Source organism: Chinchilla lanigera, unplaced genomic scaffold (assembly GCF_000276665.1).
Source record: "Chinchilla lanigera isolate Chin_1 unplaced genomic scaffold, ChiLan1.0 scaffold00023, whole genome shotgun sequence".
Classification (NCBI taxonomy): Eukaryota; Metazoa; Chordata; class Mammalia; order Rodentia; family Chinchillidae; genus Chinchilla; species Chinchilla lanigera.
Genome location: NW_004955424.1, coordinates 27,164,780 through 27,180,708, shown reverse-complemented (window position 1 = coordinate 27,180,708; position 15,929 = coordinate 27,164,780).

The following is a 15,929-nucleotide window of genomic DNA, read 5'->3' as shown; positions in this document are numbered from 1 at the left end:
GGGCGCGCGGCGGGTCCCTCCCGGGCGGTCTCGGCGCCCGGGCCGCTCCTCTGCCACCGGGCCCGGCCGTAGGGGTGTATTGGGGTCGCGACGCCCTGCGTTTGCACCAGCCCTGGCGAGGCTCCAGGCTCCTGGGAGATGTTTTGCTGTCCCAAGAGGGGCAAATATCTTTCCTGCAGAGCTTCTGAGGGTCCACAGAAATGGCTCACACTATTTTTTCTCAATAAGCAACGCGAGTAAATTAACTCTATTCACAGAACTGGTCCTTGCAGATATTGCGGGGGGAGGATGGTCAGGTTGGGAAGGCCTGCTTTCTCAGATGCAAAAAATAATTGAGAATCTATGTATTCATTCAACGAGCATTTATGGTCTATTATGTGTGAGACGCTGGGAATGGGCCGAGTGGAATCCCCACTAACAAAACTGCGAGCACCAGGGTGTTGTTTTCAGTCTCATGCTTGTCTTTTAAAAACGGGTCCCCTTTCTCATAGTTTTTCTGTTGTGCACTGGTCCCGTTGCTGCCGCCCCCAGTGCTGCTCATTGAAAGTTCTCGATTTGGCTTCCACCTTCCACACTAATGGGTGGAATGTCAGGAATCTGGAGAGAAAAAAAAGATAGTGTTTTTCTAGCATCAGCAAATCATACCACGCTGATTTCAGGTATCTCCGGCAGCTCACTCTAAAGTCAGGTTAGCAGCTTGCTTCCATGGCAGTTGCGTCTTTTAAGAACCTGAAGGCCAAACGCAGTTTCACAAAGGAGATTATCTTCGTGTGGGAGTCGGTGGTCTCTCCGTGGTCCCCAGGAGAAAACGGCGAAAGGACATAGAAAATAAAGACAAGAGACGATAGCCGGGGTCAGGTGGAGTTACCTCTTGCCTGATGAGCAGGAGGACTGGCTCCAACAGTAGGGGCGTTTATTTTATACACTTGCAAAGTAGTATCCTGAGAGATAATGTTGCCTAGCAACTAAGACAAAGACTAAGACTAAGACTAATTGTCCAAGCAGGATGCTTTTTTCAATACTGAGGCAGCTTGACTGCCTGAGGCACTCTGGATCTGTCCCACCCTCAGACACATGACCAACAACCAACTGCAGCGGCTCCCAACATCTTCACACTGAAGCCGTCAAAGACTTCACTCTGCCTGAGAGCGGGAAGCACACAGGTGTGACAAGAATGAGAAGGCGGTAGAGACTGCAGGAGCGGGAGGGTGTCAGGTGAAGCCCCTTTCCCTAGCCCTGGGGCACCCTGTGCAGTTACCCAGACATAGTTTAGTAACAAGCAGAGCAGTACTAGAGGAGATCAGAGAGTTCCTCCCTGAACCTTCTTTGAATACAAAGGATTTGCTAATTCCATTGCAGATTTTTACTATCAAAGTCCTATTAAGTTTTTCTTCTAGTCATTAATGACCTCCAAATTTTCCTTTAAAAATGAATCTTTACTTTCGTACTGTGAAAAGATCTACTTAGCTGTTTCTGAGTTTCCTTGAAATCATTTTACCTGTCCTCAATCCTTTCTCCAGAAAAATGAGGTTAAAAACGACCAAATTTCTATTTGCAGGCTGAATCTCATCTTGTATGTCCAACTGCTGGCTTGTTTCTGTGTCTTCATTCAGACTCCGCGATTAGGCTGTTCTCGTCCTCTCCCCAGCCTGCTCCGCCCGCCCTCTTCACTCTCTCCGTTGAGATCTCATCTTTCCGCGCCCGGACCCATTTCTCTTTTCTCACACATTCTGCATTCAAGCCTGCAGAAGACTCTGTCGGCTTCACCTTCAAAATATACCCAGCACTAAGCCACCCCCATCACCTCCTTTGCAGCCTGCCTGATTCAAGCCACTATCTTCCACGTGGATTATGACAAGAGCCTGTTTATCCTGCTTAAACCCTTGTTCCCCCGCAGGCTTTGCTCAGCAGAAGTTCCTGTGAATAGAATCATAGAGTAAATACTCCTTTGGGTCTGGTCCGCTTCATATAGTGTGTTCTTGAGATCTTTCCTTCCTTGTTAGCTGTATCAAAGTTTATACCCTTTTATCACTGCACAGAACTCCTCTATGTGCATATACTCTGATTTATCTGTTCCCTTGTTGATACATATTTGAATTGTCTATTAATAAAGCTGTTTGGACATTCACATAGACATATTTTTGTAGGAATATATCTTTTCTTTTCTCTTAAGTAAGTACTTTAGGAGTGGAATTCCTAGGTCATATGGTAGAAGTATGTTTAACTTTATAAGAACGTGCCAGAGTGTTCTTCAAAGTGAGTGTGACATTTTACATTCCCACCAGCAGTGTGTGAGATTCCATTTGCTCCACATCCTCGAAGATACCTGTGTTGTCAGATATTTATAATATCAGCCGGGGCTGGGGATTTAGCTCAGCGGCAAAAGCGCCTGCCTGGCAAGCGCAAGGTTGTGAGTTCGGTTCCCGGTACCGGAGAAAAACAAAAAACGAAACAAAAATATCAGCCATTCTGGTGACTGTGGAAATGGTATCGTACTGTGGTTTCAATTTGCATTTCTCTAATGTCTAGTGTTGAACACTTATTTCATATTCTATTGTCTTCTGATAGGACCTTCTTTGAAGGACCTGTTAAAAACTTTTTTCTTCATTGTTATTATTGGGAGTTATCAATATTTTTTTGTTTCTTCATTTTCTTATTATTAGTTGTAACAGCTTCATTAAATAGTCTTTCTGCAAGTCCTCTGTCAGATATATATTTTAAAATATTTTCTCCTAGGCTGGGCATGATGGCACATACCTATAATCCCAGAGCTCAGGAGGCTGAGGCAGGAGGATTGCCACAAATTGGAGCCCAGCCTGAATTCAAGCATAGCAAGACCCTGTTTCAAAAAAATTTTTTTTCTCCTAATCTTTGTCTTATCTTTTCAATTTGTTAATTTGATCTTTTGAGAACAAATAATTTAAATTTTGATGTTTATTACATTTTTTCATTTTGTTCTTTATTCTGTCTTATTAGGAAATCTGCCTTGGGCATGCTTTTTATGGTCTGTAAATCTCAGCTCTTGCCGTTTTTTTTTTTTTGAGATGAGATCTTACTATGTAGCACAGGCTGGCCTTGAACTCACAGCAGTCCTTTTGCCTCAACCTCCTGAGTGCTGGGATTATATGTGTGGGCCACCACACCTGGCTGAATTTTGGTTCTTATATTTATTGTGTCTCCTTCACAAAAGGAGAATTCCTTGGCCCTGAAATGTAGGTAAGAGGAAATGGGCACATTAGGTCAGATGCTGGAGTGCAGCATAAATAAAGTGACCTTTATTGCCTTCTGGAGTGGCCCAGTTTATTTCTGTGTGCTGGTGAGACTGGGATTCAAAGGTCATTGTTCTCTGATCATTTGGTAGAAAGATAGTTTACTCTGTGTGGGATGTCAAAACTTCCAGGTACTCCTTGACTGTGTGAACTTGGGAAGGTTACTTAAACTCTCTGGGCCCAATTTCCTCATATATAAAATAAGGGTAATGATACTTTCTGTATTGTAGAGTTTTTGAAGAATTAAATGAAAGAATGTACATAAAACTCTTTGTGCAGTTGCCTACATGTAATTATTGATTGGGTGGCCTATAACTAATTGGTCTGTGTTACAAATTTAGTAAATCAGATTCATTGTATGATAAGTTTGAGAACTTTTCTTTATGTTTTCATTTTTCACTTAAGAGATATTTAAAAGAAGTAAGCATATTTCATCTGATGCAGTTTGATGGCTGGGGCATGGAAATGTGTGGCCCCATGAAGAACAACACCTTCAGATGAAGGCATTTTAGGAATGTATGACTCTGAGATGCTCACTTTTCTTGAATTTCAAAAGTTAGAAGACAATAAATCATACTTCTTTACTATGAATGAGTAATGCAACAATTAACATGCTGCCAGAAGATGTAAGAGTCACTTTTTGTGTACTAACTCAATAGCCGTCTTATTACCCTGTCATACTGAAAAAGAAACTGAGGCACAGAACAGTTAAATAACTTGCTCCGCATTGCATATCTAGGAAATGAGAGTGGAGGAGTCAAACTTAGGCTGTCTGCTGCCAGAACCGCTGCTCTGAATGCTCCTCTGCACTGCTCCCTCCCCACCACCAGCTGACTGAGGATGGCGGCAACCTGAGGATGAGGATGCGTAGAGGATGCACAGAGGACTTCCTAGGTGGAATGCAGCTAGAGTTCAAGGTTGACATAGAGATTGAGCAGAATGTATTTGGAGAGTGCAAGACATTCATCTTGATGAATTGCTCTGAGTTTAGGGGAAACAGGTTTTGAAGATTTGGAGATTTGTTTGGTGGAAAAAAATTCAAATTTCAGAAGAGGGTTAGATGTTAATGACTGTGCATTGTGCGGTGTGCTTTAAATCTCGGTATCCTTTCAAGTGTGTGCCTGAGTCACACAGGTCCCAGGCTAAGGGCGGCTTACACAGGTGTAGACTACATGGGTCCAACCAGGACCCCAAGTAGCTATCCCTGATGTGCTAGAGGCCAAGATTTGATGAATCATCAAATTAGCCTACAATTCTGGCTAAACCCCTTGGGGCCAGGGATATAGCTCTGCAGCAGGGCACCTGTCTGGCAAGCACAAGGTCCTGAGTTTGATTCCTAGTGAAAAAAAAAAAAACAAAAAAAAAAAACAACAACAAAACACCAAAAAAAAACAAAGCAGGCAATATTTGGGTTCACTTGGTTTTTAAAAGTATATTCTTTTAGCCAGGCGTGGTGGCACACATCTGTAATCCCAGCACTTGGGAGGCTGAGGCAGGAGGATCGTTGCGAGTTCGAGGCCAGCCTGGGCTACAAAGTGAGCTCAAGGCCAACCTGAACTGCATAGGGAGACCCTGTCTCAAAAAGACCAAAAAAAGAAAAAAGTATATACTTTTATGAAGTTGCTGAAGGAGAAGCCACAATTGGAGTGTTGACTAAATTTCTTCCTTTTATAGAGAGAGTTTATTGTTATAGTATTCTTTGGAGGTGCTATAAATTGATCAAAATTGATAGCCCTGCTATGTAATCTCGGAAGAATAATGCTTATTAAATTACTTAATTTCTTGGACTGCTTTCATATTGATACTTTAAAAGTTCAATATTTTTGAACAGCTAAATTACTATTCATGAAAATATTCTCATGGTGAACACACATATGGATTTCTGATACATGACTGAAACAAGTCCTTGGAAAAGATGGTTACTTTACTCCTTTTAGAACTAAAATTCTTTGATTTCATGTTGTCTTTTATCACTCAATTGGAGTCTATATAAAGGCAAGAGAAAGGATGGATTTAAGTGAGCTTTCAACAGATGCTAATTCCTTTCTTTTCAAAGTAATGTACGTAGCACATGTAATTATAAATTTGTACATGGGAGGTAATGTGTATGTATTGATTGCTAAAATATCCTCCAAACATGACTGATGGATGACGTTAATGTTAGAAGACAACTCACTGAATACATGGTGGTTGTGCTGAGGTTTAGACTTCAAAGAATATTGACATATTTGCATTTATATGACATTAATAACTTCAAGTATGTCATTGTGGAGTTTTTTGTTTCAGTAAGTGCCAGATGTGTCATTCCTCAGAATATATTCAGCGAAACTCTTTCTGAATGCCAAATGGACATGAGAAAACTTTCAGTCATCTGGAGCTTGTAAATTGTTCTGAAATTTTTGGAATTTTATTAGAGACTTGATTTCATCGGAGAGCAGAGAATACCTTGGATGAATAAAAGTCAAATCAATCAGAAATGATTAGAACCAGTAATTAGAATTTCCTTGGAGAGCTGAAAATGTATGATGTAAATCCACTGCGTTGGAAACAAAAATTACTTTAACAAGTTATCAGATCTTACCGAGCAACCTCAGATGTGGGCACAGAGGTGAAGCCTGTTTTTTTTTCAACCACACTTCTCCCCATCCCTCCTTTCCAGTTTAGCTTTTTGGGCAGCTTCATTTAGCTAATCAAAGCTGATGAGGTTTCAAGATGATTATATTATAAACATGGCATTAGAAATAATACCCTCTGAAAATTAGTAATTTTATTTCAATATGTAACTTAAAGAACTGGATCATTACACCTCCATTTTTGCTAGTTTGGAAACTTTCCATAATATTTGGTTGATTTTTAGAATTTTTTGTTTTACTTGCCAACTTTATTTGACCTTACTTAGTTTTTTCTCTTCACTTAGTGGATTTTCATTACAATAGATATGCTCCTCATGTGTCTTCTTATGAATATTGCACCTATCTTAATACTGATTATAAATAACAAAACAGTTTTTAAAAGCTTTGAAAATATTTAAATTGATTTTTATGGGCTAATGTTTCAAACAAAATCATAAAGACTGTGTATGTTGGCATCTATAATCAAAAATATGTAATAACATTTATAGGACAGATTTATAATTTTTCTCTGAGTATGTTATGTTCTATAGCAATGGAGCGCCTGAGATCCAAGCCTGAAAATGGAATGGACATTATTATTCTCTCTCTGTTCCTCAAGGAATTTTAAAACATAAATTATTTTGAGAAATGAGCATTAACTTCTTTATCACTGTAGAATGTGGAAAGGCAAAAAAACTCTCTTTCTACTTAGAATTTATAGTATGCTGCTAGTAGATAAAATTTAAGGAATGACATATCTGACTTTTATTGTTGATTAAATAGAGCAAATGTGGAAACTGCATTCAAGGTAAGAGGTTAAAAGTTTACATAGCCACAAGAGAGATATTACAAGGATATTGCCTGGATTTAAGGTATTTTTTTTCCCTTTAAGATCTCTGTTCAAGCAGATGCTTTCACTGTAATTTTTAAAAGGGCCCAGCAAGAGTTATAAAACACTGTTGAACTTGTTCAATTCAGTTGGAAGAATGGCAGGATCAGAAGAAACTTTTCAATCTGACTTGAGATAAATTCATTTTATATTGAGGAGGAAAAAAAAGAAAAAAGGGGTTTTAGCAAGTTTGCTCCCCTCACTCATTAACCTGCGGGTTCGCTGAGCTGTGGGAGAGCCGGCACGTGCTCCTGGTGCGTGTGGGGACTGCACCATCTTTGGAGCATGCCACCCCCGCCTTCCCTGCTTTCTCTCTTGTTCATATCCTCACTTGTCTATTTGACATAATTACTCTTCATTATCATTATCTGTCTGTCCAGTGTACACTGAGCACTTGACTGAGGTATGTCTCAAACCCTAAGGGAGCTCTTGAGTGGAGCTGACACTGCACAAGTATGGAATTGAATGAGTGTCACCTCTATATTCTTAAAGGCAGGTCTGTGTTTGTCCCCCTCCCTAGCAGCCCAAATCGAGAAACTTTATTCAGAAAGCACTTCGCTTTTCACTTGAAGGCAGACAAACCTCACCATCCGGTAGTTCATTGAATACATATTTGCCGAGAATGGCACCATAACAAGCACTGACACAGGAGCAAGCGCCTCTCTTTTGTGGAGCTGAGAGTCAGGTGTAACGAATGGTGAAAGTAGCTTATTTCTCAAAAAACAAACAAAAAAACCCAAAACAAACCCCAGAAATCTCTTAAATCTTACCCCGATGATATGGTTTATTACTTTACTCTGTTACTATAAACTATCTGCCAAACCTGAAATAACTCTCCTTCAAAGGCATATTTTATATTTCAACATTCATTACATCTGACTGTCAGCAAAGACGTGTTAAGTGAACTACTGAATGGTTAGGTTTGCCTCAGAAGCTGTGGTCTAATTGAAGAATCTCACAGAACACACGTGGTTAGGGTATTGTCACGAAAACACTCTTTCTCTAGTCCTTCCGTCAAGAAGGATAGCTTCAGCAAGTACTCATCAGCTTTCTCCTGTGAGTCTACTTGAAAGTTTATGTTTGTCTTTCTTCAAGTATTTTTTTTTTTTTTTTTTTGGCAGTGGTAGTACTGGGGCTTAAACCTAGGTCTTTTGCATTGAGTAACATCACCAGCTCTTTTAAAATGGTTTTACTTTTATTTTGAGACAGGGTCTCTCTAATTGTCCAAGCTGGGCTCAAACTTGAAATCCACCTACTTCAATCTCCAGAATGCTGGGATTACAGGTATGTGCCACCATGTCCTGGCCAAACTGAATATTTTGAAATGCATCGTATTCTTTTGATTCTCTGTTTCATTTGGACAATAGTGATTTTTTAAAGAAAAGCATGGATTGTTTAAGATACACTTAAACTCAAAAGCGCTTTGCAAATAAAGTGAACTTGTATTTCTAATGTTATTTGTGCTTACAGTGATGCAGTAAGACTGACTAGCATCTAATTTATGTAAATTTTCATATATAAACTTATATTTATATGCAAAAGCTCTTAGTTATATAGTTAAAACTGATGAACTGACTTAGTAAATTACAAAATGATTAACAAGCTCATTACTGAATGATCTTTAAGTAGCCTAAGTCAGTAAATTCCGTAAAAAATAAAACCTAAGAACTAAATTATTTATGGCAGTGATATAGATGAAATTATTGGTTTTACTAATATGCAGAGGTACTAGTGTTTAATTTAGTGATTACACGTAATTACATGATTATGTGCTGGCTAACTGCTAATGTACTTTATTTAAATTAAATACATTTTGGTTGATGTCATTGAACTTTCTGAACAGAAGTTAAAACAGTCAAATGTAAAATTATCTGAATGATTTGTATGTATGTGTATTATTTAATATTTAAAAATTTTAAACTATATGTAACTGTACACATTTATGGGTACAGTATACTATTTTTATACAAGGCAATTAGCATATCTATCTCGTTAACATTTGTCATTTATTTGTATTGGGAACATTCAAAATCTGTGCTACCAGGTATTTTGAATATGTTATTTATTTTTATTTAAAATTTTCATTTATTATTGGCCCCTCAACTTTTATATAGATATTTATAAAGCATATGCTATGTACTCAGCACTGGTTTTACCACCTTGTCATTGAGGATAGTAGCGTTTGGAGGAAATGTGAAACATACATCTAAGCATGCAATTATTGCATTATATGATCAGGAGAGCAATAAAGAGAATTAGGAAGAGGCAAGTAATTCATGGACTGTGGAAGGTCAGGGCCTATTTGTTTCTCAGAAGGAGTGGGGTATGAGGCAAGTGCTAGAGGATGAATTAGCCAGAGCATCATTTTGACTTTCCATCATTATGATTAAATATCTGAGATAGTCAAGTTCTAAAGAGGAAGGATTTATTTTGGCTCCTAGTTTCAGAAGTTCGGGTCTGTGGTCACTCAGCCCCACTGCTCTGGGTCTGTGTCAAAACACAACATGGTGAGACACGTGTGGCAAAGCAGTGCTGTTTACCTCCTGGTGCTGGGAAGCAGAGAGATGGAGGAGCGGGTGAGGGTGAGATGCACCTTCACGGCCAGCCACCCCACACCCTCCGTGCCTGATTCCTCAAATAAGCCTCAACTTCTAAAGCTACCACTACCTCCCACTATTCCATGAAGTTATGATTCCATAAACAGATTAATCTAGTTATAAGGTTAGAATTGTGATCCAATTACTCCAAAAGCCCCTCCTCTGAAGACTGCTGCCTGAGGACCAAGTCTTCTGCACATGAGGTTCAGGGGACATTTACAGTCCAAGCCATGACAGAACAATAAGCAGTTCAGCATGAATGAGGTGGAGAGACTTTGGAGGAGAAAAGAAGAGAATTTGGCTGGGTAAGTAAGTTGGGGTTGAATTATAAAGCTCCTCATTTGTCAAGCTAGGCAACCTTTGGAGAAAACAGTGATGCAAGGAGATAAACATGTTTATTCTGGAGGAGGCGTCTTTTTATAACTAAGGCTAGTGTCTTTTATTTAAGAATCATGGTACTTATGAGATGTAATAAGTTTCTATACAGTTTTAGCTCATAGTGACTGATAGAACTTAAAACTAGATGATAAACAAAACAGGTCACAAGAATGTAATTTTTAAAAATGTGTTCCTCATTTCATAAAAGAATTCTTGACGTTATAAAAGATACTGGCTATAGAATTTTTTTTGCTTTTATACATGAAAATTACTTAAACAAGCTTCAAATTATGGTAATATTATGGTTTACACAATACGCAAAGAAGTATATTTCTCCTATGTTGCCTACCTTTTGATACAAATCGTTTTTTCAGAATAAACAATATAACTGAAACATAGACTATGCTTTACCTTGTTAAAATTGCTGTCCAGGAAGATTTACCACAAAGTTATTAAAATTTAGGTCCTCTTATTTGCACAGCCTCCTTACCTAATTTTGGATTACTAATTTCTAAGGCCCTTTAGTTAATTTTGTATTTATCATATTCTGTTTTTAGAGGGTCTCCAACTTGCATAAATTTCAAGCCTACAGAAATCTAGAGCTGCCAATGATTTCTGAGTAGTACATAATCTTTAGATGAGGGACTTTCTTGTTTTTTTTTTTTTTTTGGTTTTTCTCCGGTACTGGGAACCGAACTCACAACCTTGCGCTTGCCAGGCAAGCACTTTTGCCTCTGAGCTAAATCCCCAGCCCCTAGATGAGGACTTTCAATGTAATTATTTAAAGTTTCTACTCTGAGCTTTACTAAGGAAACAAATAAATTACTGAAGGTGGAAGCACATTTAAAATTTAAACAGGTGCTGATTATTAGTGAATATTCTTAAAAAACTAGCAAAGCAGGCAATTCCCACAACTAAGTTGTTTTAACCATTATGCAGCTTTTTATTTGGTAAGGTTCCACAAGTTTTGAGGCTTACTGTGCACTAGGCTTCAGTTAATTGTGGTGATGTTTTTCAGTAGGAACTACTACTGTAGGGATTGCAGGAGTTTAACTTTCTTGTGCTTTGTTCAAATGGTCAATACACACACTGTTAAAGTGGTCAGAATTCTTTATTAGATACCTAAACAGAATTAACTTTTCGTAGATAATTGGATCTGAAGTCAAGTGCCCTTGGTTACAGGAAACAGCTAGAGGCTGTAGCCACTTCACAGTTTGTCTATGGCTGCATAGAAAACTTTTGGTTCTTTAAAAGTGAGCTTGTCTGTGGTGTTATTGGCAGATGAAAATGATGACTTACAATTTTGCCATATTTTATATAACAGTTTTTCTGCCTGTGGCATTTTATTGTTTTTCACCCAGGAGAGCATCAAAAATCCACTGGCTGTCAACAATCAGAATCTTGTTAATATATTGGAATAGTTGTCAGGAATTGGCTTTTTAAGTGCCAAGGAAAAAACTAGTCTTAAGACAAATAAAATGAAAGAGATGGCCATAGGAAAAAACAAACACAAACTAAAGATTTCAGTAAACATTTTGAGTAGCTTCTCTAAATATGATCCAGATACCCATTGCCATACAAGTAGCCTCAGACTTACTTTGTCACTGTTTGTCACTGAAAACTCAACGTACTTAGTGCTCATGATAAATAGACATGAGGAAAGTGAGAGGTCTCATTTATTCCAAAGCCATCCGTAAGTAGCTTAACAGCTCATCTTTTTTTTTTTTCTCCAGTCATCAAAGCATTTATGTTACCCAAATGGAATGAAGCATATGTTTAATTGAATCCTTCTGTGGTGATTGTATTTTCAGGCTGATTCTTGGTCTTCAGAATTCTTTCTAGGAGCCTGGAAAGGGTTTAGTTGTTTATTATAGGGTTTTCCCCTATATTATAGTTGTTTATTATAGGGTTTTATTAAGCCTCCCTTCCATTTTCTCCCGGCAATATTTTATTTTTAAAGAGCACTTCGTACTCCAAACATAGTATATTTTCATATTTTATATCTGAGCTTTGATTTTTAGAAAAAAGAAAAAAAAAAAAAAAAGCCAACCTCTGGGGCCAGACACAACCACTGGGGCCGGGCATAGTGATATCCTTCTTTTAGCTTTAGTTGATTTTGTCTTTTTTTCCTATTCTTTTCTGATTATAAAACTTTCTTGACAGGTTGAAATTCTTGAAAGAATTTTGAAACAAGTGAACTTTTTAGAGCTCTTATCACTCTATAATGTTATTTCTTGATGCTTTTTTTTAGGCCTTATAGTTGGTAAATTACAAAAAAAATTCTTTTTAGAAACTTACAAAATGATTTTATAGCTGAAAGAGCTGCTTCTGAATGTTATATTTACTCTAAATAGCCAACAGATTTCTCCTTTCAATAACCTTCCACCTCTGCCCCCAGCCCCTTTTGTCATATTTAGTTACTAATAAATAGCAGTTTGTGATGGCCCTTGGGAACTATGAGATGCTCTCAACTGGAATTTAAATTCTACAAGCAATCACCTCAATTTGTCAGATTTTGGGATCCCAGCCAAGCGTACTTAGCATTATTCAATCACCATTCAAAGTCACATCTCTCGTCACATCTTGCTACATAAACTCAAGTCTCTGAATAACAGCCAGCGGGAGTCAAGCACACACAACTGGTGGGTCTTTAGGATGAAACTCTGGAAGGGGGTTATGAGCAAGTTGGAGCACAATAGTTCATTGTCTGATAACAAAACTTTTAACTCAAGTGAGAAAATGGTTTTTATGAAAATATAAGATATATGAATGTGTGATTTAATCCGTGTTTTAGATGTAATAGAACACGTACAGCTTTTACGCTTGTGCATCAAATTTGAAGCAACACTTAAAATATCTTTGGGCCAATCAAGTTTGCCTTCCAATTTCAGCATGGTTTTTAGTGTTTTTAGTGCAGGCTTTGTAGAGCTTGTGTGTTCTACAGACACCTGCAGTCCTGAAGCTTTCACTCCCTCATTCCCTTTTATCGTACATTCACAGCTATTTGGAGAATAGGTAAAAGTCAGGATTGACCTTTCATTTCTGCAGAATTTGCAGAGGTCTAGGAGAAGCCCCACCTCAGCAGGTGGCTCTCTGTATTGAATACTTTTTCTCCAGGCAAAGGAATCTTGTAACTGCTGGGAACGAAGTGTAGGTTATAATTCTTAGTCATTGTTGATCTAGGCTAAAATCCAAGCAATGAACTTGTGGTGAAAGTCCCTAGATTCTATTACTAATCTCCATGGCCTCTTAGGTTCCTTTTGTTTTTCTTCTCCTTATATTATTAACTGTGTAATGTCAGGGGATACTTCAAACTTCCCTAATGGAAGCACAATGTATACACGATTTATAGCTTAAAACTTTTTCATACTGTTATGTAGGGTACTTATATTTAATATATGTCATCACTGAACTTTGGATAACTTTTTCTTAATTTGTTAAATTTTTAAATTTTAATTTTTATGACTTCCTGACTCTTTTATATTAAATCTGTGGCCACATTTCAATAAGGCATTTAAAACTAATTTTTCTAGTGACCTCCATCTCCTTCTATAGTTAAGTGTTCTTATATTGGACTCCACAGTCCCCCCTGCTGAAAAGTGCTAGATTCGCCAGAAAGAAAAGCCTGAAGTTTATGCAAGTTGCATTGTTTGAAATGGTCTGCACACAATATTATTTTTCTAAATACTGTATTTTATCTACGACAATACTGCCCTGAACATGCCTGATCTCATCTAAGTATTGTACTTAAATGTTTTTCTATTAAAATTATTCATTATAAATGGTTATTACAGAAAGTAATGACAAGCCAAAAGACATAAATTAATTCTATATCTCACCGCCTAGGGGTAACAAATGTTAACATTTTGATATACTGTATTTAATATTTTTCTATTTATACATATGTATATTGTAAATGGAGTCTTAACTATGCTCAGTTACAGTGCAATGATTTTTCTATTTCATATAACATTGTTAACACATTTTTCTTCTCACAACTAGATACCTATGCTATCATCTAATATTTATATAATATGAGTATAGATTGTCATACTTGATCTAGTCAACTCCTAAGTGTTAGTTTTCTAATCATTCAGTGTCTTTAGACATAAATCTTGTTCATTTGACTACTTTTTAGTGACTTTTTGAAACAAAATTCCCAGGTTATTAAGAATATACTACAGCTTTTGCTATCTGTTTCCAAATTGTTCCATAGAAATAGTGTACTAATAAATAAGTCCTCCTGCTGATATGAGTGATCTTTTATTTATTTATTTTTTTTGGTACCAGGAATCAAACTCATGACCTTGCACTTGCCAGGCAGGTGCTTATGTTGCTGAGCTGTATTCCCAGCCGTGAGTGATCATTTATTCTTTACTCTTTTCTTTTTAATCTTGGTCACTCTCACAGTGGAAAATTATCACATGGTTTCCTGATTTACACTTCATTAGTGACCAGTAAGAGTAAGTACCTTTTATATATGCTTATATATTTATCATTTTAATAAATTATCTTAGCTATCTTATATATATATATATTTTTCTTTCTTCTTGTCTTTCCTTCTTTTTTTCTTTTTTTCTTTCTTTCTTTCTTTTTCTCCTTTCCTTCATCCCAGTTTTTTTTTTTCCTATTGAGCAGTTTCTTTCCCTTTCACAATATCTATTATACCTTTTGGATCTTACTTACTCTTTCAGGTTCTTACCTAGGGAGACAATACAGTGTTTACACATGTAGGTCTGATTTATTTCACTTATGAATATGATCTGAGCCCTTAATACCTTAACAGGGTATTTTTGAGTATTTTTTTTTAATTTTTTTTTATTTTTGAGTATTTTTGCTTCTTCAGTTCACATTGAAAAGAATGTGTGAGCTTGCCCACTGGTCCCAAGAGGGGACTAGCCAAGCAGCTTAAATGAACCCAGTTGATTTCAACTGAATTCCACTTGACTTGTAAACTTCTTGATAGTAAGCAGCTATTGATGTTTTAAAGTGGTTTATTCTGTAACAATAATTAAATAATGTAGGTAATAATCCTATTTTTTCTTTTCCTGTATGAAAACTAGTTGTTCCCTTAATATCGTTAGTCTTTTAATTTTTTCTTTTGGTTAGTACTTGCCTGGTATGTCCTTTGAAGGAGAGAGTTTAGTCCTTTTTCTTTATAGTGACTAATGTTGATTTTGAATTTGTCACTATTATCTTAACTTTCATTTACTCTTTACTTTTTTCTGTTTATGTACCTCTTTTCTGCCTTTTTTTTTTTTTTTTTTCTCTTTTTTTCTTTTTTGAGACAGGGTCTCAGTGTGCAGTTCAGACTGGCCTTGAGCTCACTTTGTAACTCAGCCTGGTCTTGAATTCACAATGATCCTCCTGGCTCAGCTTCCAGAGTGCTGGGATTACAGGCGTGCACCACCACTCCTGGCTTTGGCTTCATTTGTTATTATGCTGTTTTTTGTCATTCTCTTCTTTCTTCTTCTCATTTTTAATTGTACATAATATCTATTAATTTTGGGATAATATCACCAACAGAATGAAGAGAAAACCCATAAATTGGGAAAAAAATTTAGCAAACTGTTCTTCAGACAAAGGATTCCTGTCTAGAACATATAAAGAATTTTTTAAAAAATCAGGCCCCCAATATTCAAAGACCCAATCCGAAAGTGGGCATCTGAGATGAATACACACTTCTCAGATAAAGAAATACAAATGGCAAATAAGTATATGAAAGAATATTCAACATCATTAGTCATTCAAGAAATGCAAATTAAAACAACACTGAGCTGGGCGGTGGCTCATGCCTGTAATCCCAGCACTTGGGAGGCTGAGGCAGGAAGATTATCATGAGTTTGAGACCAGCCTGGGCTACAAAATGAGCTCAAGGCCAGCCTGGAATGCATAGTGAGACCCTGTCTCAAAAAAGAACAAAAATAGCAACAACACTGAGATTCCATCTTACCCTGGAAAGAATGGCTATCATCAAGAAATGAACGAATAACAAATGTTGGAGAGGCTGTGGGGGAAAAGGAACCCTTCTCCACTGCTGGGAGTGTAGACTGGTGGAACCACTGTGGAAATCAGTATGGAGATTCTTCAGTAAACTGGGATTAGAGGTCCCATTTAACCCAGCTATTCCCCTTCTGGGTATCTTTGCAGAAGAATTAAAAACATCATACCACTGTGATATATG